Genomic DNA, 22,641 nt, shown 5'->3' with positions numbered 1-22,641 from the left:
TAAAAAACACTCAATTTGTGTCTGCCCAGTTTCGAACTGGGGACCTTTCGCGTGTAAAGCGAACGTGATAACCACTACACTACAGAAACCTCACAGTGAGTTTAGTGGCCTTTTTCCAAGACAGGTTCATCCCATAATCTGCACCGCAAGCAGAGTGTCAGTCTGTGTAGATTCCACAAACAACAGAACAGAGATAATTCACCATTGGAGTCTGGCTTGAGATCCTTAGTATGATTGCCTTCAAATAGCTTTTAGCCTTTGTAGCTGGATATCCACTTACCTTAGAGCCATTTCAGCACATATAGTAAAAATTGCTCAAGTTGTTTCCACCCAGTTTCGAACTGGGGACCTTTCGCGTGTGAGGCGAACGTGATAACCACTACACTATGGAAACCTGTCTTCAGGAAGCAGAAGAAAATCTTCAGACTCACAAATTAAAATGTGTATAATGTAAAAGGGAGATAGATACTCTTGGCGTTGCAAACAATTCATACTTTCTGTCAAAAGTTGGTCGCTGTTTCTGCTCGGTTTCGAACCGAGGACCTTTCGCGTGTTAGGCGAACGTGATAACCACTACACTACAGAAACTTCACTTTGGGTTGAGTGGTCTTTTTCCAAGACAGGTTCATCCAATAATATGCACTGCAAGCAGAGTGTCAGTCTGTGTAGATTCCACAAACAACAGGACAGAGCTAATTCATCATGGCAGTCTGACTTGAGGTCCTTTGTATGATTGCCTCCAAATAGCTTGAAATTACAGCCTTTGTAGCATGGAAATCCACTAACCTGAGAGCCATTTCAGCACATATAGTAAAAATTACTCAAGATGTTTCCACCCAGTTTCGAACTGGGGACCTTTCGCGTGTGAGGCGAACGTGATAACCACTACACTATGGAAACCTGTCCTGAGGTAGCATAAGGAAGTCTTGCGAATCACGAATTTTAAAAAACGTATAATGTAAAAGAGAGCTAAATACTCTTAGCGTCGCAAACAATCTATACTTTCTGTCAAAAGCTGACCGCTGTTTCTGCTCGGTTTCGAACCGAGGACCTTTCGCGTGTTAGGCGAACGTGATAACCACTACACTACAGAAACCTCATGGTGAGCTTAATTGCCTTTTTCCAAGACAGGTTCATCCCATAATCTGCCCTGCAATCAGAGTGTTGGTCTGTGTAAATTCCACAAGCAACAGGAAAGTGCTCATTGGGCTTGGTAGTCTGTCTTGAGATCCTTAGCACGATTGCCTTCAACTAGCTTGAAATTGGAGCCTTTGTAGTGTGGAAATGCGCTTGCCGGAGATCCATTTCAGCATGTTTAGTTAAAAAACACTCAATTTGTTTCTGCCCAGTTTCGAACTGGGGACCTTTCGCGTGTAAAGCGAACGTGATAACCACTACACTACAGAAACCTCACAGTGAGTTTAGTGGCCTTTTTCCAAGACAGGTTCATCCCATAATCTGCACCGCAAGCAGAGTGTCAGTCTGTGTAGATTCCACAAACAACAGAACAGAGATAATTCACCATTGGAGTCTGGCTTGAGATCCTTAGTATGATTGCCTTCAAATAGCTTTTAGCCTTTGTAGCTGGATATCCACTTACCTTAGAGCCATTTCAGCACATATAGTAAAAATTGCTCAAGTTGTTTCCACCCAGTTTCGAACTGGGGACCTTTCGCGTGTGAGGCGAACGTGATAACCACTACACTATGGAAACCTGTCTTCAGGAAGCAGAAGAAAATCTTCAGACTCACAAATTAAAATGTGTATAATGTAAAAGGGAGATAGATACTCTTGGCGTTGCAAACAATTCATACTTTCTGTCAAAAGTTGGTCGCTGTTTCTGCTCGGTTTCGAACCGAGGACCTTTCGCGTGTTAGGCGAACGTGATAACCACTACACTACAGAAACTTCACTTTGGGTTGAGTGGTCTTTTTCCAAGACAGGTTCATCCAATAATATGCACTGCAAGCAGAGTGTCAGTCTGTGTAGATTCCACAAACAACAGGACAGAGCTAATTCATCATGGTAGTCTGACTTGAGGTCCTTAGTATGATTGCCTCCAAATAGCTTGAAATTACAGCCTTTGTAGCCTGGAAATCCACTAACCTGAGAGCCATTTCAGCACATATAGTAAAAATTACTCAAGATGTTTCCACCCAGTTTCGAACTGGGGACCTTTCGCGTGTGAGGCGAACGTGATAACCACTACACTATGGAAACCTGTCTTGAGGTAGCATAAGGAAGTCTTGCGAATCACGAATTTTAAAAAACGTATAATGTAAAAGAGAGCTAAATACTCTTAGCGTCGCAAACAATCTATACTTTCTGTCAAAAGCTGACCGCTGTTTCTGCTCGGTTTCGAACCGAGGACCTTTCGCGTGTTAGGCGAACGTGATAACCACTACACTACAGAAACCTCATGGTGAGCTTAATTGCCTTTTTCCAAGAAAGGTTCATCCCATAATCTGCCCTGCAATCAGAGTGTTGGTCTGTGTAAATTCCACAAGCAACAGGAAAGTGCTCATTGGGCTTGGTAGTCTGTCTTGAGATCCTTAGCACGATTGCCTTCAACTAGCTTGAAATTGGAGCCTTTGTAGTGTGGAAATGCGCTTGCCGGAGATCCATTTCAGCATGTTTAGTTAAAAAACACTCAATTTGTTTCTGCCCAGTTTCGAACTGGGGACCTTTCGCGTGTAAAGCGAACGTGATAACCACTACACTACAGAAACCTCACAGTGAGTTTAGTGGCCTTTTTCCAAGACAGGTTCATCCCATAATCTGCACCGCAAGCAGAGTGTCAGTCTGTGTAGATTCCACAAACAACAGAACAGAGATAATTCACCATTGGAGTCTGGCTTGAGATCCTTAGTATGATTGCCTTCAAATAGCTTTTAGCCTTTGTAGCTGGATATCCACTTACCTTAGAGCCATTTCAGCACATATAGTAAAAATTGCTCAAGTTGTTTCCACCCAGTTTCGAACTGGGGACCTTTCGCGTGTGAGGCGAATGTGATAACCACTACACTATGGAAACCTGTCTTCAGGAAGCAGAAGAAAATCTTCAGACTCACAAATTAAAATGTGTATAATGTAAAAGGGAGATAGATACTCTTGGCGTTGCAAACAATTCATACTTTCTGTCAAAAGTTGGTCGCTGTTTCTGCTCGGTTTCGAACCGAGGACCTTTCGCGTGTTAGGCGAACGTGATAACCACTACACTACAGAAACCTCATGGTGAGCTTAATTGCCTTTTTCCAAGACAGGTTCATCCCATAATCTGCCCTGCAATCAGAGTGTTGGTCTGTGTAAATTCCACAAGCAACAGGAAAGTGCTCATTGGGCTTGGTAGTCTGTCTTGAGATCCTTAGCACGATTGCCTTCAACTAGCTTGAAATTGGAGCCTTTGTAGTGTGGAAATGCGCTTGCCGGAGATCCATTTCAGCATGTTTAGTTAAAAAACACTCAATTTGTTTCTGCCCAGTTTCGAACTGGGGACCTTTCACGTGTAAAGCGAACGTGATAACCACTACACTAGAGAAACCTCACAGTGAGTTTAGTGGCCTTTTTCCAAGACAGGTTCATCCCATAATCTGCACCGCAAGCAGAGTGTCAGTCTGTGTAGATTCCACAAACAACAGAACAGAGATAATTCACCATTGGAGTCTGGCTTGAGATCCTTAGTATGATTGCCTTCAAATAGCTTTTAGCCTTTGTAGCTGGATATCCACTTACCTTAGAGCCATTTCAGCACATATAGTAAAAATTGCTCAAGTTGTTTCCACCCAGTTTCGAACTGGGGACCTTTCGCGTGTGAGGCGAACGTGATAACCACTACACTATGGAAACCTGTCTTCAGGAAGCAGAAGAAAATCTTCAGACTCACAAATTAAAATGTGTATAACGTAAAAGGGAGATAGATACTCTTGGCGTTGCAAACAATTCATACTTTCTGTCAAAAGTTGGTCGCTGTTTCTGCTCGGTTTCGAACCGAGGACCTTTCGCGTGTTAGGCGAACGTGATAACCACTACACTACAGAAACTTCACTTTGGGTTGAGTGGTCTTTTTCCAAGACAGGTTCATCCAATAATATGCACTGCAAGCAGAGTGTCAGTCTGTGTAGATTCCACAAACAACAGGACAGAGCTAATTCATCATGGCAGTCTGACTTGAGGTCCTTTGTATGATTGCCTCCAAATAGCTTGAAATTACAGCCTTTGTAGCATGGAAATCCACTAACCTGAGAGCCATTTCAGCACATATAGTAAAAATTACTCAAGATGTTTCCACCCAGTTTCGAACTGGGGACCTTTCGCGTGTGAGGCGAACGTGATAACCACTACACTATGGAAACCTGTCTTGAGGTAGCATAAGGAAGTCTTGCGAATCACGAATTTTAAAAAACGTATAATGTAAAAGAGAGCTAAATACTCTTAGCGTCGCAAACAATCTATACTTTCTGTCAAAAGCTGACCGCTGTTTCTGCTCGGTTTCGAACCGAGGACCTTTCGCGTGTTAGGCGAACGTGATAACCACTACACTACAGAAACCTCATGGTGAGCTTAATTGCCTTTTTCCAAGACAGGTTCATCCCATAATCTGCCCTGCAATCAGAGTGTTGGTCTGTGTAAATTCCACAAGCAACAGGAAAGTGCTCATTGGGCTTGGTAGTCTGTCTTGAGATCCTTAGCACGATTGCCTTCAACTAGCTTGAAATTGGAGCCTTTGTAGTGTGAAAATGCGCTTGCCGGAGATCCATTTCAGCATGTTTAGTTAAAAAACACTCAATTTGTTTCTGCCCAGTTTCGAAATGGGGACCTTTCGCGTGTAAAGCGAACGTGATAACCACTACACTACAGAAACCTCACAGTGAGTTTAGTGGCCTTTTTCCAAGACAGGTTCATCCCATAATCTGCACCGCAAGCAGAGTGTCAGTCTGTGTAGATTCCACAAACAACAGAACAGAGATAATTCACCATTGGAGTCTGGCTTGAGATCCTTAGTATGATTGCCTTCAAATAGCTTTTAGCCTTTGTAGCTGGATATCCACTTACCTTAGAGCCATTTCAGCACATATAGTAAAAATTGCTCAAGTTGTTTCCACCCAGTTTCGAACTGGGGACCTTTCGCGTGTGAGGCGAACGTGATAACCACTACACTATGGAAACCTGTCTTCAGGAAGCAGAAGAAAATCTTCAGACTCACAAATTAAAATGTGTATAATGTAAAAGGGAGATAGATACTCTTGGCGTTGCAAACAATTCATACTTTCTGTCAAAAGTTGGTCGCTGTTTCTGCTCGGTTTCGAACCGAGGACCTTTCGCGTGTTAGGCGAACGTGATAACCACTACACTACAGAAACTTCACTTTGGGTTGAGTGGTCTTTTTCCAAGACAGGTTCATCCAATAATATGCACTGCAAGCAGAGTGTCAGTCTGTGTAGATTCCACAAACAACAGGACAGAGCTAATTCATCATGGCAGTCTGACTTGAGGTCCTTTGTATGATTGCCTCCAAATAGCTTGAAATTACAGCCTTTGTAGCATGGAAATCCACTAACCTGAGAGCCATTTCAGCACATATAGTAAAAATTACTCAAGATGTTTCCACCCAGTTTCGAACTGGGGACCTTTCGCGTGTGAGGCGAACGTGATAACCACTACACTATGGAAACCTGTCTTGAGGTAGCATAAGGAAGTCTTGCGAATCACGAATTTTAAAAAACGTATAATGTAAAAGAGAGCTAAATACTCTTAGCGTCGCAAACAATCTATACTTTCTGTCAAAAGCTGACCGCTGTTTCTGCTCGGTTTCGAACCGAGGACCTTTCGCGTGTTAGGCGAACGTGATAACCACTACACTACAGAAACCTCATGGTGAGCTTAATTGCCTTTTTCCAAGACAGGTTCATCCCATAATCTGCCCTGCAATCAGAGTGTTGGTCTGTGTAAATTCCACAAGCAACAGGAAAGTGCTCATTGGGCTTGGTAGTCTGTCTTGAGATCCTTAGCACGATTGCCTTCAACTAGCTTGAAATTGGAGCCTTTGTAGTGTGGAAATGCGCTTGCCGGAGATCCATTTCAGCATGTTTAGTTAAAAAACACTCAATTTGTTTCTGCCCAGTTTCGAAATGGGGACCTTTCGCGTGTAAAGCGAACGTGATAACCACTACACTACAGAAACCTCACAGTGAGTTTAGTGGCCTTTTTCCAAGACAGGTTCATCCCATAATCTGCACCGCAAGCAGAGTGTCAGTCTGTGTAGATTCCACAAACAACAGAACAGAGATAATTCACCATTGGAGTCTGGCTTGAGATCCTTAGTATGATTGCCTTCAAATAGCTTTTAGCCTTTGTAGCTGGATATCCACTTACCTTAGAGCCATTTCAGCACATATAGTAAAAATTGCTCAAGTTGTTTCCACCCAGTTTCGAACTGGGGACCTTTCGCGTGTGAGGCGAACGTGATAACCACTACACTATGGAAACCTGTCTTCAAGAAGCAGAAGAAAATCTTCAGACTCACAAATTAAAATGTGTATAATGTAAAAGGGAGATAGATACTCTTGGCGTTGCAAACAATTCATACTTTCTGTCAAAAGTTGGTCGCTGTTTCTGCTCGGTTTCGAACCGAGGACCTTTCGCGTGTTAGGCGAACGTGATAACCACTACACTACAGAAACTTCACTTTGGGTTGAGTGGTCTTTTTCCAAGACAGGTTCATCCAATAATATGCACTGCAAGCAGAGTGTCAGTCTGTGTAGATTCCACAAACAACAGGACAGAGCTAATTCATCATGGTAGTCTGACTTGAGGTCCTTAGTATGATTGCCTCCAAATAGCTTGAAATTACAGCCTTTGTAGCATGGAAATCCACTAACCTGAGAGCCATTTCAGCACATATAGTAAAAATTACTCAAGATGTTTCCACCCAGTTTCGAACTGGGGACCTTTCGCGTGTGAGGCGAACGTGATAACCACTACACTATGGAAACCTGTCTTGAGGTAGCATAAGGAAGTCTTGCGAATCACGAATTTTAAAAAACGTATAATGTAAAAGAGAGCTAAATACTCTTAGCGTCGCAAACAATCTATACTTTCTGTCAAAAGCTGACCGCTGTTTCTGCTCGGTTTCGAACCGAGGACCTTTCGCGTGTTAGGCGAACGTGATAACCACTACACTACAGAAACCTCATGGTGAGCTTAATTGCCTTTTTCCAAGACAGGTTCATCCCATAATCTGCCCTGCAATCAGAGTGTTGGTCTGTGTAAATTCCACAAGCAACAGGAAAGTGCTCATTGGGCTTGGTAGTCTGTCTTGAGATCCTTAGCACGATTGCCTTCAACTAGCTTGAAATTGGAGCCTTTGTAGTGTGGAAATGCGCTTGCCGGAGATCCATTTCAGCATGTTTAGTTAAAAAACACTCAATTTGTTTCTGCCCAGTTTCGAAATGGGGACCTTTCGCGTGTAAAGCGAACGTGATAACCACTACACTACAGAAACCTCACAGTGAGTTTAGTGGCCTTTTTCCAAGACAGGTTCATCCCATAATCTGCACCGCAAGCAGAGTGTCAGTCTGTGTAGATTCCACAAACAACAGAACAGAGATAATTCACCATTGGAGTCTGGCTTGAGATCCTTAGTATGATTGCCTTCAAATAGCTTTTAGCCTTTGTAGCTGGATATCCACTTACCTTAGAGCCATTTCAGCACATATAGTAAAAATTGCTCAAGTTGTTTCCACCCAGTTTCGAACTGGGGACCTTTCGCGTGTGAGGCGAACGTGATAACCACTACACTATGGAAACCTGTCTTCAGGAAGCAGAAGAAAATCTTCAGACTCACAAATTAAAATGTGTATAATGTAAAAGGGAGATAGATACTCTTGGCGTTGCAAACAATTCATACTTTCTGTCAAAAGTTTGTCGCTGTTTCTGCTCGGTTTCGAACCGAGGACCTTTCGCGTGTTAGGCGAACGTGATAACCACTACACTACAGAAACTTCACTTTGGGTTGAGTGGTCTTTTTCCAAGACAGGTTCATCCAATAATATGCACTGCAAGCAGAGTGTCAGTCTGTGTAGATTCCACAAACAACAGGACAGAGCTAATTCATCATGGTAGTCTGACTTGAGGTCCTTAGTATGATTGCCTCCAAATAGCTTGAAATTACAGCCTTTGTAGCATGGAAATCCACTAACCTGAGAGCCATTTCAGCACATATAGTAAAAATTACTCAAGATGTTTCCACCCAGTTTCGAACTGGGGACCTTTCGCGTGTGAGGCGAACGTGATAACCACTACACTATGGAAACCTGTCTTGAGGTAGCATAAGGAAGTCTTGCGAATCACGAATTTTAAAAAACGTATAATGTAAAAGAGAGCTAAATACTCTTAGCGTCGCAAACAATCTATACTTTCTGTCAAAAGCTGACCGCTGTTTCTGCTCGGTTTCGAACCGAGGACCTTTCGCGTGTTAGGCGAACGTGATAACCACTACACTACAGAAACCTCATGGTGAGCTTAATTGCCTTTTTCCAAGACAGGTTCATCCCATAATCTGCCCTGCAATCAGAGTGTTGGTCTGTGTAAATTCCACAAGCAACAGGAAAGTGCTCATTGGGCTTGGTAGTCTGTCTTGAGATCCTTAGCACGATTGCCTTCAACTAGCTTGAAATTGGAGCCTTTGTAGTGTGGAAATGCGCTTGCCGGAGATCCATTTCAGCATGTTTAGTTAAAAAACACTCAATTTGTTTCTGCCCAGTTTCGAACTGGGGACCTTTCGCGTGTAAAGCGAACGTGATAACCACTACACTACAGAAACCTCACAGTGAGTTTAGTGGCCTTTTTCCAAGACAGGTTCATCCCATAATCTGCACCGCAAGCAGAGTGTCAGTCTGTGTAGATTCCACAAACAACAGAACAGAGATAATTCACCATTGGAGTCTGGCTTGAGATCCTTAGTATGATTGCCTTCAAATAGCTTTTAGCCTTTGTAGCTGGATATCCACTTACCTTAGAGCCATTTCAGCACATATAGTAAAAATTGCTCAAGTTGTTTCCACCCAGTTTCGAACTGGGGACCTTTCGCGTGTGAGGCGAACGTGATAACCACTACACTATGGAAACCTGTCTTCAGGAAGCAGAAGAAAATCTTCAGACTCACAAATTAAAATGTGTATAATGTAAAAGGGAGATAGATACTCTTGGCGTTGCAAACAATTCATACTTTCTGTCAAAAGTTGGTCGCTGTTTCTGCTCGGTTTCGAACCGAGGACCTTTCGCGTGTTAGGCGAACGTGATAACCACTACACTACAGAAACCTCATGGTGAGCCTAATTGCCTTTTTCCAAGACAGGTTCATCCCATAATCTGCCCTGCAATCAGAGTGTTGGTCTGTGTAAATTCCACAAGCAACAGGAAAGTGCTCATTGGGCTTGGTAGTCTGTCTTGAGATCCTTAGCACGATTGCCTTCAACTAGCTTGAAATTGGAGCCTTTGTAGTGTGGAAATGCGCTTGCCGGAGATCCATTTCAGCATGATTAGTTAAAAAACACTCAATTTGTTTCTGCCCAGTTTCGAACTGGGGACCTTTCGCGTGTAAAGCGAACGTGATAACCACTACACTACAGAAACCTCACAGTGAGTTTAGTGGCCTTTTTCCAAGACAGGTTCATCCAATAATATGCACTGCAAGCAGAGTGTCAGTCTGTGTAGATTCCACAAACAACAGGACAGAGCTAATTCATCATGGTAGTCTGACTTGAGGTCCTTAGTATGATTGCCTCCAAATAGCTTGAAATTACAGCCTTTGTAGCATGGAAATCCACTAACCTGAGAGCCATTTCAGCACATATAGTAAAAATTACTCAAGATGTTTCCACCCAGTTTCGAACTGGGGACCTTTCGCGTGTGAGGCGAACTTGATAACCACTACACTATGGAAACCTGTCTAGAGGTAGCATAAGGAAGTCTTGCGAATCACGAATTTTAAAAAACGTATAATGTAAAAGAGAGCTAAATACTCTTAGCGTCGCAAACAATCTATACTTTCTGTCAAAAGCTGACCGCTGTTTCTGCTCGGTTTCGAACCGAGGACCTTTCGCGTGTTAGGCGAACGTGATAACCACTACACTACAGAAACCTCATGGTGAGCTTATTTGCCTTTTTCCAAGACAGGTTCATCCCATAATCTGCCCTGCAATCAGAGTGTTGGTCTGTGTAAATTCCACAAGCAACAGGAAAGTGCTCATTGGGCTTGGTAGTCTGTCTTGAGATCCTTAGCACGATTGCCTTCAACTAGCTTGAAATTGGAGCCTTTGTAGTGTGGAAATGCGCTTGCCGGAGATCCATTTCAGCACTCAATTTGTTTCTGCCCAGTTTCGAACTGGGGACCTTTCGCGTGTAAAGCGAACGTGATAACCACTACACTACAGAAACCTCACAGTGAGTTTAGTGGCCTTTTTCCAAGACAGGTTCATCCAATAATATGCACTGCAAGCAGAGTGTCAGTCTGTGTAGATTCCACAAACAACAGGACAGAGCTAATTCATCATGGTAGTCTGACTTGAGGTCCTTAGTATGATTGCCTCCAAATAGCTTGAAATTACAGCCTTTGTAGCATGGAAATCCACTAACCTGAGAGCCATTTCAGCACATATAGTAAAAATTACTCAAGATGTTTCCACCCAGTTTCGAACTGGGGACCTTTCGCGTGTGAGGCGAACGTGATAACCACTACACTATGGAAACCTGTCTTGAGGTAGCATAAGGAAGTCTTGCGAATCACGAATTTTAAAAAACGTATAATGTAAAAGAGAGCTAAATACTCTTAGCGTCGCAAACAATCTATACTTTCTGTCAAAAGCTGACCGCTGTTTCTGCTCGGTTTCGAACCGAGGACCTTTCGCGTGTTAGGCGAACGTGATAACCACTACACTACAGAAACCTCATGGTGAGCTTAATTGCCTTTTTCCAAGACAGGTTCATCCCATAATCTGCCCTGCAATCAGAGTGTTGGTCTGTGTAAATTCCACAAGCAACAGGAAAGTGCTCATTGGGCTTGGTAGTCTGTCTTGAGATCCTTAGCACGATTGCCTTCAACTAGCTTGAAATTGGAGCCTTTGTAGTGTGGAAATGCGCTTGCCGGAGATCCATTTCAGCACTCAATTTGTTTCTGCCCAGTTTCGAAATGGGGACCTTTCGCGTGTAAAGCGAACGTGATAACCACTACACTACAGAAACCTCACAGTGAGTTTAGTGGCCTTTTTCCAAGACAGGTTCATCCCATAATCTGCACCGCAAGCAGAGTGTCAGTCTGTGTAGATTCCACAAACAACAGAACAGAGATAATTCACCATTGGAGTCTGGCTTGAGATCCTTAGTATGATTGCCTTCAAATAGCTTTTAGCCTTTGTAGCTGGATATCCACTTACCTTAGAGCCATTTCAGCACATATAGTAAAAATTGCTCAAGTTGTTTCCACCCAGTTTCGAACTGGGGACCTTTCGCGTGTGAGGCGAACGTGATAACCACTACACTATGGAAACCTGTCTTGAGGTAGCATAAGGAAGTCTTGCGAATCACGAATTTTAAAAAACGTATAATGTAAAAGAGAGCTAAATACTCTTAGCGTCGCAAACAATCTATACTTTCTGTCAAAAGCTGACCGCTGTTTCTGCTCGGTTTCGAACCGAGGACCTTTCGCGTGTTAGGCGAACGTGATAACCACTACACTACAGAAACCTCATGGTGAGCTTAATTGCCTTTTTCCAAGACAGGTTCATCCCATAATCTGCCCTGCAATCAGAGTGTTGGTCTGTGTAAATTCCACAAGCAACAGGAAAGTGCTCATTGGGCTTGGTAGTCTGTCTTGAGATCCTTAGCACGATTGCCTTCAACTAGCTTGAAATTGGAGCCTTTGTAGTGTGGAAATGCGCTTGCCGGAGATCCATTTCAGCATGTTTAGTTAAAAAACACTCAATTTGTTTCTGCCCAGTTTCGAACTGGGGACCTTTCGCGTGTAAAGCGAACGTGATAACCACTACACTACAGAAACCTCACAGTGAGTTTAGTGGCCTTTTTCCAAGACAGGTTCATCCCATAATCTGCACCGCAAGCAGAGTGTCAGTCTGTGTAGATTCCACAAACAACAGAACAGAGATAATTCACCATTGGAGTCTGGCTTGAGATCCTTAGTATGATTGCCTTCAAATAGCTTTTAGCCTTTGTAGCTGGATATCCACTTACCTTAGAGCCATTTCAGCACATATAGTAAAAATTGCTCAAGTTGTTTCCACCCAGTTTCGAACTGGGGACCTTTCGCGTGTGAGGCGAACGTGATAACCACTACACTATGGAAACCTGTCTTCAGGAAGCAGAAGAAAATCTTCAGACTCACAAATTAAAATGTGTATAATGTAAAAGGGAGATAGATACTCTTGGCGTTGCAAACAATTCATACTTTCTGTCAAAAGTTGGTCGCTGTTTCTGCTCGGTTTCGAACCGAGGACCTTTCGCGTGTTAGGCGAACGTGATAACCACTACACTACAGAAACCTCATGGTGAGCCTAATTGCCTTTTTCCAAGACAGGTTCATCCCATAATCTGCCCTGCAATCAGAGTGTTGGTCTGTGTAAATTCCACAAGCAACAGGAAAGTGCTCATTGGGCTTGGTAGTCTGTCTTGAGATCCTTAGCACGATTGCCTTCAACTAGCTTGAAATTGGAGCCTTTGTAGTGTGGAAATGCGCTTGCCGGAGATCCATTTCAGCATGATTAGTTAAAAAACACTCAATTTGTTTCTGCCCAGTTTCGAACTGGGGACCTTTCGCGTGTAAAGCGAACGTGATAACCACTACACTACAGAAACCTCACAGTGAGTTTAGTGGCCTTTTTCCAAGACAGGTTCATCCAATAATATGCACTGCAAGCAGAGTGTCAGTCTGTGTAGATTCCACAAACAACAGGACAGAGCTAATTCATCATGGTAGTCTGACTTGAGGTCCTTAGTATGATTGCCTCCAAATAGCTTGAAATTACAGCCTTTGTAGCATGGAAATCCACTAACCTGAGAGCCATTTCAGCACATATAGTAAAAATTACTCAAGATGTTTCCACCCAGTTTCGAACTGGGGACCTTTCGCGTGTGAGGCGAACGTGATAACCACTACACTATGGAAACCTGTCTTGAGGTAGCATAAGGAAGTCTTGCGAATCACGAATTTTAAAAAACGTATAATGTAAAAGAGAGCTAAATACTCTTAGCGTCGCAAACAATCTATACTTTCTGTCAAAAGCTGACCGCTGTTTCTGCTCGGTTTCGAACCGAGGACCTTTCGCGTGTTAGGCGAACGTGATAACCACTACACTACAGAAACCTCATGGTGAGCTTAATTGCCTTTTTCCAAGACAGGTTCATCCCATAATCTGCCCTGCAATCAGAGTGTTGGTCTGTGTAAATTCCACAAGCAACAGGAAAGTGCTCATTGGGCTTGGTAGTCTGTCTTGAGATCCTTAGCACGATTGCCTTCAACTAGCTTGAAATTGGAGCCTTTGTAGTGTGGAAATGCGCTTGCCGGAGATCCATTTCAGCATGTTTAGTTAAAAAACACTCAATTTGTTTCTGCCCAGTTTCGAAATGGGGACCTTTCGCGTGTAAAGCGAACGTGATAACCACTACACTACAGAAACCTCACAGTGAGTTTAGTAGCCTTTTTCCAAGACAGGTTCATCCCATAATCTGCACCACAAGCAGAATGTCAGTCTGTGTAGATTCCACAAACAACAGAACAGAGATAATTCATCATTGGAGTCTGGCTTGAGATCCTTAGTATGATTGCCTTCAAATAGCTTTTAGCCTTTGTAGCTGGATATCCACTTACCTTAGAGCCATTTCAGCACATATAGTAAAAATTGCTCAAGTTGTTTCCACCGAGTTTCGAACTGGGGACCTTTCGCGTGTGAGGCGAACGTGATAACCACTACACTATGGAAACCTGTCTTCAGGAAGCAGAAGAAAATCTTCAGACTCACAAATTAAAATGTGTATAATGTAAAAGGGAGATAGATACTCTTGGCGTTGCAAACAATTCATACTTTCTGTCAAAAGTTTGTCGCTGTTTCTGCTCGGTTTCGAACCGAGGACCTTTCGCGTGTTAGGCGAACGTGATAACCACTACACTACAGAAACTTCACTTTGGGTTGAGTGGTCTTTTTCCAAGACAGGTTCATCCAATAATATGCACTGCAAGCAGAGTGTCAGTCTGTGTAGATTCCACAAACAACAGGACAGAGCTAATTCATCATGGTAGTCTGACTTGAGGTCCTTAGTATGATTGCCTCCAAATAGCTTGAAATTACAGCCTTTGTAGCATGGAAATCCACTAACCTGAGAGCCATTTCAGCACATATAGTAAAAATTACTCAAGATGTTTCCACCCAGTTTCGAACTGGGGACCTTTCGCGTGTGAGGCGAACGTGATAACCACTACACTATGGAAACCTGTCTTGAGGTAGCATAAGGAAGTCTTGCGAATCACGAATTTTAAAAAACGTATAATGTAAAAGAGAGCTAAATACTCTTAGCGTCGCAAACAATCTATACTTTCTGTCAAAAGCTGACCGCTGTTTCTGCTCGGTTTCGAACCGAGGACCTTTCGCGTGTTAGGCGAACGTGATAACCACTACACTACAGAAACCTCATGGTGAGCTTAATTGCCTTTTTCCAAGACAGGTTCATCCCATAATCTGCCCTGCAATCAGAGTGTTGGTCTGTGTAAATTCCACAAGCAACAGGAAAGTGCTCATTGGGCTTGGTAGTCTGTCTTGAGATCCTTAGCACGATTGCCTTCAACTAGCTTGAAATTGGAGCCTTTGTAGTGTGGAAATGCGCTTGCCGGAGATCCATTTCAGCATGTTTAGTTAAAAAACACTCAATTTGTTTCTGCCCAGTTTCGAACTGGGGACCTTTCGCGTGTAAAGCGAACGTGATAACCACTACACTACAGAAACCTCACAGTGAGTTTAGTGGCCTTTTTCCAAGACAGGTTCATCCCATAATCTGCACCGCAAGCAGAGTGTCAGTCTGTGTAGATTCCACAAACAACAGAACAGAGATAATTCACCATTGGAGTCTGGCTTGAGATCCTTAGTATGATTGCCTTCAAATAGCTTTTAGCCTTTGTAGCTGGATATCCACTTACCTTAGAGCCATTTCAGCACATATAGTAAAAATTGCTCAAGTTGTTTCCACCCAGTTTCGAACTGGGGAAGCAGAAGAAAATCTTCAGACTCACAAATTAAAATGTGTATAATGTAAAAGGGAGATAGATACTCTTGGCGTTGCAAACAATTCATACTTTCTGTCAAAAGTTGGTCGCTGTTTCTGCTCGGTTTCGAACCGAGGACCTTTCGCGTGTTAGGCGAACGTGATAACCACTACACTACAGAAACCTCATGGTGAGCCTAATTGCCTTTTTCCAAGACAGGTTCATCCCATAATCTGCCCTGCAATCAGAGTGTTGGTCTGTGTAAATTCCACAAGCAACAGGAAAGTGCTCATTGGGCTTGGTAGTCTGTCTTGAGATCCTTAGCACGATTGCCTTCAACTAGCTTGAAATTGGAGCCTTTGTAGTGTGGAAATGCGCTTGCCGGAGATCCATTTCAGCATGATTAGTTAAAAAACACTCAATTTGTTTCTGCCCAGTTTCGAACTGGGGACCTTTCGCGTGTAAAGCGAACGTGATAACCACTACACTACAGAAACCTCACAGTGAGTTTAGTGGCCTTTTTCCAAGACAGGTTCATCCAATAATATGCACTGCAAGCAGAGTGTCAGTCTGTGTAGATTCCACAAACAACAGGACAGAGCTAATTCATCATGGTAGTCTGACTTGAGGTCCTTAGTATGATTGCCTCCAAATAGCTTGAAATTACAGCCTTTGTAGCATGGAAATCCACTAACCTGAGAGCCATTTCAGCACATATAGTAAAAATTACTCAAGATGTTTCCACCCAGTTTCGAACTGGGGACCTTTCGCGTGTGAGGCGAACGTGATAACCACTACACTATGGAAACCTGTCTTGAGGTAGCATAAGGAAGTCTTGCGAATCACGAATTTTAAAAAACGTATAATGTAAAAGAGAGCTAAATACTCTTAGCGTCGCAAACAATCTATACTTTCTGTCAAAAGCTGACCGCTGTTTCTGCTCGGTTTCGAACCGAGGACCTTTCGCGTGTTAGGCGAACGTGATAACCACTACACTACAGAAACCTCATGGTGAGCTTAATTGCCTTTTTCCAAGACAGGTTCATCCCATAATCTGCCCTGCAATCAGAGTGTTGGTCTGTGTAAATTCCACAAGCAACAGGAAAGTGCTCATTGGGCTTGGTAGTCTGTCTTGAGATCCTTAGCACGATTGCCTTCAACTAGCTTGAAATTGGAGCCTTTGTAGTGTGGAAATGCGCTTGCCGGAGATCCATTTCAGCATGTTTAGTTAAAAAACACTCAATTTGTTTCTGCCCAGTTTCGAACTGGGGACCTTTCGCGTGTAAAGCGAACGTGATAACCACTACACTACAGAAACCTCACAGTGAGTTTAGTGGCCTTTTTCCAAGACAGGTTCATCCCATAATCTGCACCGCAAGCAGAGTGTCAGTCTGTGTAGATTCCACAAACAACAGAACAGAGATAATTCACCATTGGAGTCTGGCTTGAGATCCTTAGTATGATTGCCTTCAAATAGCTTTTAGCCTTTGTAGCTGGATATCCACTTACCTTAGAGCCATTTCAGCACATATAGTAAAAATTGCTCAAGTTGTTTCCACCCAGTTTCGAACTGGGGACCTTTCGCGTGTGAGGCGAACGTGATAACCACTACACTATGGAAACCTGTCTTCAGGAAACAGAAGAAAATCTTCAGACTCACAAATTAAAATGTGTATAATGTAAAAGGGAGATAGATACTCTTGGCGTTGCAAACAATTCATACTTTCTGTCAAAAGTTGACCGCTGTTTCTGCTCGGTTTCGAACCGAGGACCTTCCGCGTGTTAGGCGAACGTGATAACCACTACACTACAGAAACCTCATGGTGAGCTTAATTGCCTTTTTCCAAGACAGGTTCATCCCATAATCTGCCCTGCAATCAGAGTGTTGGTCTGTGTAAATTCCACAAGCAACAGGAAAGTGCTCATTGGGCTTGGTAGTCTGTCTTGAGATCCTTAGCACGATTGCCTTCAACTAGCTTGAAATTGGAGCCTTTGTAGTGTGGAAATGCGCTTGCCGGAGATCCATTTCAGCATGTTTAGTTAAAAAACACTCAATTTGTTTCTGCCCAGTTTCGAAATGGGGACCTTTCGCGTGTAAAGCGAACGTGATAACCACTACACTACAGAAACCTCACAGTGAGTTTAGTGGCCTTTTTCCAAGACAGGTTCATCCCATAATCTGCACCGCAAGCAGAGTGTCAGTCTGTGTAGATTCCACAAACAACAGAACAGAGATAATTCACCATTGGAGTCTGGCTTGAGATCCTTAGTATGATTGCCTTCAAATAGCTTTTAGCCTTTGTAGCTGGATATCCACTTACCTTAGAGCCATTTCAGCACATATAGTAAAAATTGCTCAAGTTGTTTCCACCCAGTTTCGAACTGGGGACCTTTCGCGTGTGAGGCGAACGTGATAACCACTACACTATGGAAACCTGTCAGGTAGCAGAAGAAAATCTTCAGACTCACAAATTAAAATGTGTATAATGTAAAAGGGAGATAGATACTCTTTGCGTTGCAAACAATTCATACTTTCTGTCAAAAGTTGGTCGCTGTTTCTGCTCGGTTTCGAACCGAGGACCTTTCGCGTGTTAGGCGAACGTGATAACCACTACACTACAGAAACTTCACTTTGGGTTGAGTGGTCTTTTTCCAAGACAGGTTCATCCAATAATATGCACTGCAAGCAGAGTGTCAGTCTGTGTAGATTCCACAAACAACAGGACAGAGCTAATTCATCATGGTAGTCTGACTTGAGGTCCTTAGTATGATTGCCTCCAAATAGCTTGAAATTACAGCCTTTGTAGCATGGAAATCCACTAACCTGAGAGCCATTTCAGCACATATAGTAAAAATTACTCAAGATGTTACCACCCAGTTTCGAACTGGGGACCTTTCGCGTGTGAGGCGAACGTGATAACCACTACACTATGGAAACCTGTCTTGAGGTAGCATAAGGAAGTCTTGCGAATCACGAATTTTAAAAAACGTATAATGTAAAAGAGAGCTAAATACTCTTAGCGTCGCAAACAATCTATACTTTCTGTCAAAAGCTGACCGCTGTTTCTGCTCGGTTTCGAACCGAGGACCTTTCGCGTGTTAGGCGAACGTGATAACCACTACACTACAGAAACCTCATGGTGAGCTTAATTGCCTTTTTCCAAGACAGGTTCATCCCATAATCTGCCCTGCAATCAGAGTGTTGGTCTGTGTAAATTCCACAAGCAACAGGAAAGTGCTCATTGGGCTTGGTAGTCTGTCTTGAGATCCTTAGCACGATTGCCTTCAACTAGCTTGAAATTGGAGCCTTTGTAGTGTGGAAATGCGCTTGCCGGAGATCCATTTCAGCATGTTTAGTTAAAAAACACTCAATTTGTTTCTGCCCAGTTTCGAAATGGGGACCTTTCGCGTGTAAAGCGAACGTGATAACCACTACACTACAGAAACCTCACAGTGAGTTTAGTGGCCTTTTTCCAAGACAGGTTCATCCCATAATCTGCACCGCAAGCAGAGTGTCAGTCTGTGTAGATTCCACAAACAACAGAACAGAGATAATTCACCATTGGAGTCTGGCTTGAGATCCTTAGTATGATTGCCTTCAAATAGCTTTTAGCCTTTGTAGCTGGATATCCACTTACCTTAGAGCCATTTCAGCACATATAGTAAAAATTGCTCAAGTTGTTCCCTCTCGAAACTTCACTTTGGGTTGAGTGGTTAGCCTTTGTAGCATGGAAATCCACTAACCTGAGAGCCATTTCAGCACATATAGTAAAAATTACTCAAGATGTTTCCACCCAGTTTCGAACTGGGGACCTTTCGCGTGTGAGGCGAACGTGATAACCACTACACTATGGAAACCTGTCTTGAGGTAGCATAAGGAAGTCTTGCGAATCACGAATTTTAAAAAACGTATAATGTAAAAGAGAGCTAAATACTCTTAGCGTCGCAAACAATCTATACTTTCTGTCAAAAGCTGACCGCTGTTTCTGCTCGGTTTCGAACCGAGGACCTTTCGCGTGTTAGGCGAACGTGATAACCACTACACTACAGAAACCTCATGGTGAGCTTAATTGCCTTTTTCCAAGACAGGTTCATCCCATAATCTGCCCTGCAATCAGAGTGTTGGTCTGTGTAAATTCCACAAGCAACAGGAAAGTGCTCATTGGGCTTGGTAGTCTGTCTTGAGATCCTTAGCACGATTGCCTTCAACTAGCTTGAAATTGGAGCCTTTGTAGTGTGGAAATGCGCTTGCCGGAGATCCATTTCAGCATGTTTAGTTAAAAAACACTCAATTTGTTTCTGCCCAGTTTCGAACTGGGGACCTTTCGCGTGTAAAGCGAACGTGATAACCACTACACTACAGAAACCTCACAGTGAGTTTAGTGGCCTTTTTCCAAGACAGGTTCATCCCATAATCTGCACCGCAAGCAGAGTGTCAGTCTGTGTAGATTCCACAAACAACAGAACAGAGATAATTCACCATTGGAGTCTGGCTTGAGATCCTTAGTATGATTGCCTTCAAATAGCTTTTAGCCTTTGTAGCTGGATATCCACTTACCTTAGAGCCATTTCAGCACATATAGTAAAAATTGCTCAAGTTGTTTCCACCCAGTTTCGAACTGGGGACCTTTCGCGTGTGAGGCGAACGTGATAACCACTACACTATGGAAACCTGTCTTCAGGAAGCAGAAGAAAATCTTCAGACTCACAAATTAAAATGTGTATAATGTAAAAGGGAGATAGATACTCTTGGCGTTGCAAACAATTCATACTTTCTGTCAAAAGTTGGTCGCTGTTTCTGCTCGGTTTCGAACCGAGGACCTTTCGCGTGTTAGGCGAACGTGATAACCACTACACTACAGAAACCTCATGGTGAGCCTAATTGCCTTTTTCCAAGACAGGTTCATCCCATAATCTGCCCTGCAATCAGAGTGTTGGTCTGTGTAAATTCCACAAGCAACAGGAAAGTGCTCATTGGGCTTGGTAGTCTGTCTTGAGATCCTTAGCACGATTGCCTTCAACTAGCTTGAAATTGGAGCCTTTGTAGTGTGGAAATGCGATTGCCGGAGATCCATTTCAGCATGATTAGTTAAAAAACACTCAATTTGTTTCTGCCCAGTTTCGAACTGGGGACCTTTCGCGTGTAAAGCGAACGTGATAACCACTACACTACAGAAACCTCACAGTGAGTTTAGTGGCCTTTTTCCAAGACAGGTTCATCCAATAATATGCACTGCAAGCAGAGTGTCAGTCTGTGTAGATTCCACAAACAACAGGACAGAGCTAATTCATCATGGTAGTCTGACTTGAGGTCCTTAGTATGATTGCCTCCAAATAGCTTGAAATTACAGCCTTTGTAGCATGGAAATCCACTAACCTGAGAGCCATTTCAGCACATATAGTAAAAATTACTCAAGATGTTTCCACCCAGTTTCGAACTGGGGACCTTTCGCGTGTGAGGCGAACGTGATAACCACTACACTATGGAAACCTGTCTTGAGGTAGCATAAGGAAGTCTTGCGAATCACGAATTTTAAAAAACGTATAATGTAAAAGAGAGCTAAATACTCTTAGCGTCGCAAACAATCTATACTTTCTGTCAAAAGCTGACCGCTGTTTCTGCTCGGTTTCGAACCGAGGACCTTTCGCGTGTTAGGCGAACGTGATAACCACTACACTACAGAAACCTCATGGTGAGCTTAATTGCCTTTTTCCAAGACAGGTTCATCCCATAATCTGCCCTGCAATCAGAGTGTTGGTCTGTGTAAATTCCACAAGCAACAGGAAAGTGCTCATTGGGCTTGGTAGTCTGTCTTGAGATCCTTAGCACGATTGCCTTCAACTAGCTTGAAATTGGAGCCTTTGTAGTGTGGAAATGCGCTTGCCGGAGATCCATTTCAGCATGTTTAGTTAAAAAACACTCAATTTGTTTCTGCCCAGTTTCGAACTGGGGACCTTTCGCGTGTAAAGCGAACGTGATAACCACTACACTACAGAAACCTCACAGTGAGTTTAGTGGCCTTTTTCCAAGACAGGTTCATCCCATAATCTGCACCGCAAGCAGAGTGTCAGTCTGTGTAGATTCCACAAACAACAGAACAGAGATAATTCACCATTGGAGTCTGGCTTGAGATCCTTAGTATGATTGCCTTCAAATAGCTTTTAGCCTTTGTAGCTGGATATCCACTTACCTTAGAGCCATTTCAGCACATATAGTAAAAATTGCTCAAGTTGTTTCCACCCAGTTTCGAACTGGGGACCTTTCGCGTGTGAGGCGAACGTGATAACCACTACACTATGGAAACCTGTCTTCAGGAAGCAGAAGAAAATCTTCAGACTCACAAATTAAAATGTGTATAATGTAAAAGGGAGATAGATACTCTTAGCGTTGCAAACAATTCATACTTTCTGTCAAAAGTTGGTCGCTGTTTCTGCTCGGTTTCGAACCGAGGACCTTTCGCGTGTTAGGCGAACGTGATAACCACTACACTACAGAAACTTCACTTTGGGTTGAGTGGTCTTTTTCCAAGACAGGTTCATCCAATAATATGCACTGCAAGCAGAGTGTCAGTCTGTGTAGATTCCACAAACAACAGGACAGAGCTAATTCATCATGGCAGTCTGACTTGAGGTCCTTTGTATGATTGCCTCCAAATAGCTTGAAATTACAGCCTTTGTAGCATGGAAATCCACTAACCTGAGAGCCATTTCAGCACATATAGTAAAAATTACTCAAGATGTTTCCACCCAGTTTCGAACTGGGGACCTTTCGCGTGTGAGGCGAACGTGATAACCACTACACTATGGAAACCTGTCTTGAGGTAGCATAAGGAAGTCTTGCGAATCACGAATTTTAAAAAACGTATAATGTAAAAGAGAGCTAAATACTCTTAGCGTCGCAAACAATCTATACTTTCTGTCAAAAGCTGACCGCTGTTTCTGCTCGGTTTCGAACCGAGGACCTTTCGCGTGTTAGGCGAACGTGATAACCACTACACTACAGAAACCTCATGGTGAGCTTAATTGCCTTTTTCCAAGACAGGTTCATCCCATAATCTGCCCTGCAATCAGAGTGTTGGTCTGTGTAAATTCCACAAGCAACAGGAAAGTGCTCATTGGGCTTGGTAGTCTGTCTTGAGATCCTTAGCACGATTGCCTTCAACTAGCTTGAAATTGGAGCCTTTGTAGTGTGGAAATGCGCTTGCCGGAGATCCATTTCAGCATGTTTAGTTAAAAAACACTCAATTTGTTTCTGCCCAGTTTCGAACTGGGGACCTTTCGCGTGTAAAGCGAACGTAATAACCACTACACTAGAGAAACCTCACAGTGAGTTTAGTGGCCTTTTTCCAAGACAGGTTCATCCCATAATCTGCACC

General features: G+C 43.1%; 79 non-coding genes across 79 annotated transcripts; all 79 read right to left on the bottom strand.

Moving 5' to 3' along the window:
* Positions 1-16: 16 nt before the first annotated feature.
* Positions 17-89, bottom strand: trnav-uac (transfer RNA valine (anticodon UAC)). The gene has a single exon. It is a non-coding gene; the product is annotated as a tRNA-Val (tRNA).
* Positions 90-321: 232 nt separating this feature from the next.
* trnav-cac (transfer RNA valine (anticodon CAC)) lies at positions 322-394 on the bottom strand. Its single transcript has one exon. It is a non-coding gene; the product is annotated as a tRNA-Val (tRNA).
* A 121-nt stretch (positions 395-515) lies between these two features.
* Positions 516-588, bottom strand: trnav-aac (transfer RNA valine (anticodon AAC)). The gene has a single exon. It is a non-coding gene; the product is annotated as a tRNA-Val (tRNA).
* A 239-nt stretch (positions 589-827) lies between these two features.
* trnav-cac (transfer RNA valine (anticodon CAC)) lies at positions 828-900 on the bottom strand. Its single transcript has one exon. It is a non-coding gene; the product is annotated as a tRNA-Val (tRNA).
* A 123-nt stretch (positions 901-1,023) lies between these two features.
* trnav-aac (transfer RNA valine (anticodon AAC)) lies at positions 1,024-1,096 on the bottom strand. The gene has a single exon. It is a non-coding gene; the product is annotated as a tRNA-Val (tRNA).
* Positions 1,097-1,336: 240 nt separating this feature from the next.
* Positions 1,337-1,409, bottom strand: trnav-uac (transfer RNA valine (anticodon UAC)). Its single transcript has one exon. It is a non-coding gene; the product is annotated as a tRNA-Val (tRNA).
* A 232-nt stretch (positions 1,410-1,641) lies between these two features.
* On the bottom strand, positions 1,642-1,714 carry trnav-cac (transfer RNA valine (anticodon CAC)). Its single transcript has one exon. It is a non-coding gene; the product is annotated as a tRNA-Val (tRNA).
* Positions 1,715-1,835: 121 nt separating this feature from the next.
* On the bottom strand, positions 1,836-1,908 carry trnav-aac (transfer RNA valine (anticodon AAC)). Its single transcript has one exon. It is a non-coding gene; the product is annotated as a tRNA-Val (tRNA).
* A 239-nt stretch (positions 1,909-2,147) lies between these two features.
* Positions 2,148-2,220, bottom strand: trnav-cac (transfer RNA valine (anticodon CAC)). The gene has a single exon. It is a non-coding gene; the product is annotated as a tRNA-Val (tRNA).
* A 123-nt stretch (positions 2,221-2,343) lies between these two features.
* On the bottom strand, positions 2,344-2,416 carry trnav-aac (transfer RNA valine (anticodon AAC)). Its single transcript has one exon. It is a non-coding gene; the product is annotated as a tRNA-Val (tRNA).
* A 240-nt stretch (positions 2,417-2,656) lies between these two features.
* Positions 2,657-2,729, bottom strand: trnav-uac (transfer RNA valine (anticodon UAC)). Its single transcript has one exon. It is a non-coding gene; the product is annotated as a tRNA-Val (tRNA).
* Positions 2,730-3,155: 426 nt separating this feature from the next.
* trnav-aac (transfer RNA valine (anticodon AAC)) lies at positions 3,156-3,228 on the bottom strand. Its single transcript has one exon. It is a non-coding gene; the product is annotated as a tRNA-Val (tRNA).
* Positions 3,229-3,468: 240 nt separating this feature from the next.
* trnav-uac (transfer RNA valine (anticodon UAC)) lies at positions 3,469-3,541 on the bottom strand. The gene has a single exon. It is a non-coding gene; the product is annotated as a tRNA-Val (tRNA).
* Positions 3,542-3,773: 232 nt separating this feature from the next.
* Positions 3,774-3,846, bottom strand: trnav-cac (transfer RNA valine (anticodon CAC)). Its single transcript has one exon. It is a non-coding gene; the product is annotated as a tRNA-Val (tRNA).
* Positions 3,847-3,967: 121 nt separating this feature from the next.
* Positions 3,968-4,040, bottom strand: trnav-aac (transfer RNA valine (anticodon AAC)). Its single transcript has one exon. It is a non-coding gene; the product is annotated as a tRNA-Val (tRNA).
* A 239-nt stretch (positions 4,041-4,279) lies between these two features.
* On the bottom strand, positions 4,280-4,352 carry trnav-cac (transfer RNA valine (anticodon CAC)). The gene has a single exon. It is a non-coding gene; the product is annotated as a tRNA-Val (tRNA).
* Positions 4,353-4,475: 123 nt separating this feature from the next.
* Positions 4,476-4,548, bottom strand: trnav-aac (transfer RNA valine (anticodon AAC)). The gene has a single exon. It is a non-coding gene; the product is annotated as a tRNA-Val (tRNA).
* A 240-nt stretch (positions 4,549-4,788) lies between these two features.
* trnav-uac (transfer RNA valine (anticodon UAC)) lies at positions 4,789-4,861 on the bottom strand. Its single transcript has one exon. It is a non-coding gene; the product is annotated as a tRNA-Val (tRNA).
* A 232-nt stretch (positions 4,862-5,093) lies between these two features.
* On the bottom strand, positions 5,094-5,166 carry trnav-cac (transfer RNA valine (anticodon CAC)). Its single transcript has one exon. It is a non-coding gene; the product is annotated as a tRNA-Val (tRNA).
* Positions 5,167-5,287: 121 nt separating this feature from the next.
* Positions 5,288-5,360, bottom strand: trnav-aac (transfer RNA valine (anticodon AAC)). Its single transcript has one exon. It is a non-coding gene; the product is annotated as a tRNA-Val (tRNA).
* A 239-nt stretch (positions 5,361-5,599) lies between these two features.
* On the bottom strand, positions 5,600-5,672 carry trnav-cac (transfer RNA valine (anticodon CAC)). The gene has a single exon. It is a non-coding gene; the product is annotated as a tRNA-Val (tRNA).
* Positions 5,673-5,795: 123 nt separating this feature from the next.
* Positions 5,796-5,868, bottom strand: trnav-aac (transfer RNA valine (anticodon AAC)). Its single transcript has one exon. It is a non-coding gene; the product is annotated as a tRNA-Val (tRNA).
* Positions 5,869-6,108: 240 nt separating this feature from the next.
* Positions 6,109-6,181, bottom strand: trnav-uac (transfer RNA valine (anticodon UAC)). The gene has a single exon. It is a non-coding gene; the product is annotated as a tRNA-Val (tRNA).
* Positions 6,182-6,413: 232 nt separating this feature from the next.
* On the bottom strand, positions 6,414-6,486 carry trnav-cac (transfer RNA valine (anticodon CAC)). The gene has a single exon. It is a non-coding gene; the product is annotated as a tRNA-Val (tRNA).
* Positions 6,487-6,607: 121 nt separating this feature from the next.
* trnav-aac (transfer RNA valine (anticodon AAC)) lies at positions 6,608-6,680 on the bottom strand. The gene has a single exon. It is a non-coding gene; the product is annotated as a tRNA-Val (tRNA).
* Positions 6,681-6,919: 239 nt separating this feature from the next.
* trnav-cac (transfer RNA valine (anticodon CAC)) lies at positions 6,920-6,992 on the bottom strand. The gene has a single exon. It is a non-coding gene; the product is annotated as a tRNA-Val (tRNA).
* A 123-nt stretch (positions 6,993-7,115) lies between these two features.
* trnav-aac (transfer RNA valine (anticodon AAC)) lies at positions 7,116-7,188 on the bottom strand. Its single transcript has one exon. It is a non-coding gene; the product is annotated as a tRNA-Val (tRNA).
* Positions 7,189-7,428: 240 nt separating this feature from the next.
* Positions 7,429-7,501, bottom strand: trnav-uac (transfer RNA valine (anticodon UAC)). Its single transcript has one exon. It is a non-coding gene; the product is annotated as a tRNA-Val (tRNA).
* Positions 7,502-7,733: 232 nt separating this feature from the next.
* On the bottom strand, positions 7,734-7,806 carry trnav-cac (transfer RNA valine (anticodon CAC)). Its single transcript has one exon. It is a non-coding gene; the product is annotated as a tRNA-Val (tRNA).
* Positions 7,807-7,927: 121 nt separating this feature from the next.
* On the bottom strand, positions 7,928-8,000 carry trnav-aac (transfer RNA valine (anticodon AAC)). Its single transcript has one exon. It is a non-coding gene; the product is annotated as a tRNA-Val (tRNA).
* A 239-nt stretch (positions 8,001-8,239) lies between these two features.
* Positions 8,240-8,312, bottom strand: trnav-cac (transfer RNA valine (anticodon CAC)). Its single transcript has one exon. It is a non-coding gene; the product is annotated as a tRNA-Val (tRNA).
* A 123-nt stretch (positions 8,313-8,435) lies between these two features.
* trnav-aac (transfer RNA valine (anticodon AAC)) lies at positions 8,436-8,508 on the bottom strand. Its single transcript has one exon. It is a non-coding gene; the product is annotated as a tRNA-Val (tRNA).
* Positions 8,509-8,748: 240 nt separating this feature from the next.
* On the bottom strand, positions 8,749-8,821 carry trnav-uac (transfer RNA valine (anticodon UAC)). Its single transcript has one exon. It is a non-coding gene; the product is annotated as a tRNA-Val (tRNA).
* Positions 8,822-9,053: 232 nt separating this feature from the next.
* trnav-cac (transfer RNA valine (anticodon CAC)) lies at positions 9,054-9,126 on the bottom strand. The gene has a single exon. It is a non-coding gene; the product is annotated as a tRNA-Val (tRNA).
* A 121-nt stretch (positions 9,127-9,247) lies between these two features.
* On the bottom strand, positions 9,248-9,320 carry trnav-aac (transfer RNA valine (anticodon AAC)). Its single transcript has one exon. It is a non-coding gene; the product is annotated as a tRNA-Val (tRNA).
* Positions 9,321-9,560: 240 nt separating this feature from the next.
* trnav-uac (transfer RNA valine (anticodon UAC)) lies at positions 9,561-9,633 on the bottom strand. Its single transcript has one exon. It is a non-coding gene; the product is annotated as a tRNA-Val (tRNA).
* Positions 9,634-10,068: 435 nt separating this feature from the next.
* Positions 10,069-10,141, bottom strand: trnav-aac (transfer RNA valine (anticodon AAC)). The gene has a single exon. It is a non-coding gene; the product is annotated as a tRNA-Val (tRNA).
* Positions 10,142-10,364: 223 nt separating this feature from the next.
* On the bottom strand, positions 10,365-10,437 carry trnav-uac (transfer RNA valine (anticodon UAC)). The gene has a single exon. It is a non-coding gene; the product is annotated as a tRNA-Val (tRNA).
* Positions 10,438-10,676: 239 nt separating this feature from the next.
* On the bottom strand, positions 10,677-10,749 carry trnav-cac (transfer RNA valine (anticodon CAC)). Its single transcript has one exon. It is a non-coding gene; the product is annotated as a tRNA-Val (tRNA).
* Positions 10,750-10,872: 123 nt separating this feature from the next.
* trnav-aac (transfer RNA valine (anticodon AAC)) lies at positions 10,873-10,945 on the bottom strand. Its single transcript has one exon. It is a non-coding gene; the product is annotated as a tRNA-Val (tRNA).
* A 223-nt stretch (positions 10,946-11,168) lies between these two features.
* Positions 11,169-11,241, bottom strand: trnav-uac (transfer RNA valine (anticodon UAC)). Its single transcript has one exon. It is a non-coding gene; the product is annotated as a tRNA-Val (tRNA).
* A 232-nt stretch (positions 11,242-11,473) lies between these two features.
* On the bottom strand, positions 11,474-11,546 carry trnav-cac (transfer RNA valine (anticodon CAC)). The gene has a single exon. It is a non-coding gene; the product is annotated as a tRNA-Val (tRNA).
* A 123-nt stretch (positions 11,547-11,669) lies between these two features.
* trnav-aac (transfer RNA valine (anticodon AAC)) lies at positions 11,670-11,742 on the bottom strand. Its single transcript has one exon. It is a non-coding gene; the product is annotated as a tRNA-Val (tRNA).
* A 240-nt stretch (positions 11,743-11,982) lies between these two features.
* trnav-uac (transfer RNA valine (anticodon UAC)) lies at positions 11,983-12,055 on the bottom strand. The gene has a single exon. It is a non-coding gene; the product is annotated as a tRNA-Val (tRNA).
* A 232-nt stretch (positions 12,056-12,287) lies between these two features.
* trnav-cac (transfer RNA valine (anticodon CAC)) lies at positions 12,288-12,360 on the bottom strand. Its single transcript has one exon. It is a non-coding gene; the product is annotated as a tRNA-Val (tRNA).
* A 121-nt stretch (positions 12,361-12,481) lies between these two features.
* Positions 12,482-12,554, bottom strand: trnav-aac (transfer RNA valine (anticodon AAC)). The gene has a single exon. It is a non-coding gene; the product is annotated as a tRNA-Val (tRNA).
* A 240-nt stretch (positions 12,555-12,794) lies between these two features.
* trnav-uac (transfer RNA valine (anticodon UAC)) lies at positions 12,795-12,867 on the bottom strand. Its single transcript has one exon. It is a non-coding gene; the product is annotated as a tRNA-Val (tRNA).
* A 239-nt stretch (positions 12,868-13,106) lies between these two features.
* trnav-cac (transfer RNA valine (anticodon CAC)) lies at positions 13,107-13,179 on the bottom strand. The gene has a single exon. It is a non-coding gene; the product is annotated as a tRNA-Val (tRNA).
* Positions 13,180-13,302: 123 nt separating this feature from the next.
* Positions 13,303-13,375, bottom strand: trnav-aac (transfer RNA valine (anticodon AAC)). The gene has a single exon. It is a non-coding gene; the product is annotated as a tRNA-Val (tRNA).
* A 240-nt stretch (positions 13,376-13,615) lies between these two features.
* On the bottom strand, positions 13,616-13,688 carry trnav-uac (transfer RNA valine (anticodon UAC)). The gene has a single exon. It is a non-coding gene; the product is annotated as a tRNA-Val (tRNA).
* A 426-nt stretch (positions 13,689-14,114) lies between these two features.
* trnav-aac (transfer RNA valine (anticodon AAC)) lies at positions 14,115-14,187 on the bottom strand. Its single transcript has one exon. It is a non-coding gene; the product is annotated as a tRNA-Val (tRNA).
* Positions 14,188-14,426: 239 nt separating this feature from the next.
* trnav-cac (transfer RNA valine (anticodon CAC)) lies at positions 14,427-14,499 on the bottom strand. The gene has a single exon. It is a non-coding gene; the product is annotated as a tRNA-Val (tRNA).
* Positions 14,500-14,622: 123 nt separating this feature from the next.
* On the bottom strand, positions 14,623-14,695 carry trnav-aac (transfer RNA valine (anticodon AAC)). Its single transcript has one exon. It is a non-coding gene; the product is annotated as a tRNA-Val (tRNA).
* A 240-nt stretch (positions 14,696-14,935) lies between these two features.
* trnav-uac (transfer RNA valine (anticodon UAC)) lies at positions 14,936-15,008 on the bottom strand. Its single transcript has one exon. It is a non-coding gene; the product is annotated as a tRNA-Val (tRNA).
* Positions 15,009-15,376: 368 nt separating this feature from the next.
* trnav-aac (transfer RNA valine (anticodon AAC)) lies at positions 15,377-15,449 on the bottom strand. The gene has a single exon. It is a non-coding gene; the product is annotated as a tRNA-Val (tRNA).
* A 240-nt stretch (positions 15,450-15,689) lies between these two features.
* On the bottom strand, positions 15,690-15,762 carry trnav-uac (transfer RNA valine (anticodon UAC)). Its single transcript has one exon. It is a non-coding gene; the product is annotated as a tRNA-Val (tRNA).
* A 239-nt stretch (positions 15,763-16,001) lies between these two features.
* trnav-cac (transfer RNA valine (anticodon CAC)) lies at positions 16,002-16,074 on the bottom strand. The gene has a single exon. It is a non-coding gene; the product is annotated as a tRNA-Val (tRNA).
* A 123-nt stretch (positions 16,075-16,197) lies between these two features.
* On the bottom strand, positions 16,198-16,270 carry trnav-aac (transfer RNA valine (anticodon AAC)). The gene has a single exon. It is a non-coding gene; the product is annotated as a tRNA-Val (tRNA).
* A 240-nt stretch (positions 16,271-16,510) lies between these two features.
* Positions 16,511-16,583, bottom strand: trnav-uac (transfer RNA valine (anticodon UAC)). The gene has a single exon. It is a non-coding gene; the product is annotated as a tRNA-Val (tRNA).
* Positions 16,584-16,815: 232 nt separating this feature from the next.
* trnav-cac (transfer RNA valine (anticodon CAC)) lies at positions 16,816-16,888 on the bottom strand. Its single transcript has one exon. It is a non-coding gene; the product is annotated as a tRNA-Val (tRNA).
* Positions 16,889-17,322: 434 nt separating this feature from the next.
* On the bottom strand, positions 17,323-17,395 carry trnav-uac (transfer RNA valine (anticodon UAC)). The gene has a single exon. It is a non-coding gene; the product is annotated as a tRNA-Val (tRNA).
* Positions 17,396-17,627: 232 nt separating this feature from the next.
* Positions 17,628-17,700, bottom strand: trnav-cac (transfer RNA valine (anticodon CAC)). The gene has a single exon. It is a non-coding gene; the product is annotated as a tRNA-Val (tRNA).
* Positions 17,701-17,818: 118 nt separating this feature from the next.
* Positions 17,819-17,891, bottom strand: trnav-aac (transfer RNA valine (anticodon AAC)). The gene has a single exon. It is a non-coding gene; the product is annotated as a tRNA-Val (tRNA).
* A 435-nt stretch (positions 17,892-18,326) lies between these two features.
* Positions 18,327-18,399, bottom strand: trnav-aac (transfer RNA valine (anticodon AAC)). The gene has a single exon. It is a non-coding gene; the product is annotated as a tRNA-Val (tRNA).
* Positions 18,400-18,639: 240 nt separating this feature from the next.
* Positions 18,640-18,712, bottom strand: trnav-uac (transfer RNA valine (anticodon UAC)). Its single transcript has one exon. It is a non-coding gene; the product is annotated as a tRNA-Val (tRNA).
* Positions 18,713-19,050: 338 nt separating this feature from the next.
* Positions 19,051-19,123, bottom strand: trnav-cac (transfer RNA valine (anticodon CAC)). Its single transcript has one exon. It is a non-coding gene; the product is annotated as a tRNA-Val (tRNA).
* Positions 19,124-19,246: 123 nt separating this feature from the next.
* Positions 19,247-19,319, bottom strand: trnav-aac (transfer RNA valine (anticodon AAC)). The gene has a single exon. It is a non-coding gene; the product is annotated as a tRNA-Val (tRNA).
* Positions 19,320-19,559: 240 nt separating this feature from the next.
* Positions 19,560-19,632, bottom strand: trnav-uac (transfer RNA valine (anticodon UAC)). The gene has a single exon. It is a non-coding gene; the product is annotated as a tRNA-Val (tRNA).
* Positions 19,633-19,864: 232 nt separating this feature from the next.
* On the bottom strand, positions 19,865-19,937 carry trnav-cac (transfer RNA valine (anticodon CAC)). Its single transcript has one exon. It is a non-coding gene; the product is annotated as a tRNA-Val (tRNA).
* Positions 19,938-20,058: 121 nt separating this feature from the next.
* Positions 20,059-20,131, bottom strand: trnav-aac (transfer RNA valine (anticodon AAC)). Its single transcript has one exon. It is a non-coding gene; the product is annotated as a tRNA-Val (tRNA).
* Positions 20,132-20,371: 240 nt separating this feature from the next.
* Positions 20,372-20,444, bottom strand: trnav-uac (transfer RNA valine (anticodon UAC)). The gene has a single exon. It is a non-coding gene; the product is annotated as a tRNA-Val (tRNA).
* Positions 20,445-20,683: 239 nt separating this feature from the next.
* trnav-cac (transfer RNA valine (anticodon CAC)) lies at positions 20,684-20,756 on the bottom strand. The gene has a single exon. It is a non-coding gene; the product is annotated as a tRNA-Val (tRNA).
* A 123-nt stretch (positions 20,757-20,879) lies between these two features.
* Positions 20,880-20,952, bottom strand: trnav-aac (transfer RNA valine (anticodon AAC)). Its single transcript has one exon. It is a non-coding gene; the product is annotated as a tRNA-Val (tRNA).
* Positions 20,953-21,192: 240 nt separating this feature from the next.
* trnav-uac (transfer RNA valine (anticodon UAC)) lies at positions 21,193-21,265 on the bottom strand. Its single transcript has one exon. It is a non-coding gene; the product is annotated as a tRNA-Val (tRNA).
* A 232-nt stretch (positions 21,266-21,497) lies between these two features.
* Positions 21,498-21,570, bottom strand: trnav-cac (transfer RNA valine (anticodon CAC)). The gene has a single exon. It is a non-coding gene; the product is annotated as a tRNA-Val (tRNA).
* Positions 21,571-21,691: 121 nt separating this feature from the next.
* On the bottom strand, positions 21,692-21,764 carry trnav-aac (transfer RNA valine (anticodon AAC)). The gene has a single exon. It is a non-coding gene; the product is annotated as a tRNA-Val (tRNA).
* Positions 21,765-22,003: 239 nt separating this feature from the next.
* On the bottom strand, positions 22,004-22,076 carry trnav-cac (transfer RNA valine (anticodon CAC)). The gene has a single exon. It is a non-coding gene; the product is annotated as a tRNA-Val (tRNA).
* A 123-nt stretch (positions 22,077-22,199) lies between these two features.
* trnav-aac (transfer RNA valine (anticodon AAC)) lies at positions 22,200-22,272 on the bottom strand. The gene has a single exon. It is a non-coding gene; the product is annotated as a tRNA-Val (tRNA).
* Positions 22,273-22,512: 240 nt separating this feature from the next.
* On the bottom strand, positions 22,513-22,585 carry trnav-uac (transfer RNA valine (anticodon UAC)). Its single transcript has one exon. It is a non-coding gene; the product is annotated as a tRNA-Val (tRNA).
* Between the last annotated feature and the right edge of the window lie 56 nt (positions 22,586-22,641).

This window comes from Pseudorasbora parva, chromosome 5 (assembly GCF_024679245.1).
Source record: "Pseudorasbora parva isolate DD20220531a chromosome 5, ASM2467924v1, whole genome shotgun sequence".
Lineage (NCBI taxonomy): Eukaryota > Metazoa > Chordata > Actinopteri > Cypriniformes > Gobionidae > Pseudorasbora > Pseudorasbora parva.
The sequence above is the reverse complement of the archived record's forward strand: the minus strand, read 5'-3'. Positions and strand labels throughout refer to the sequence as shown.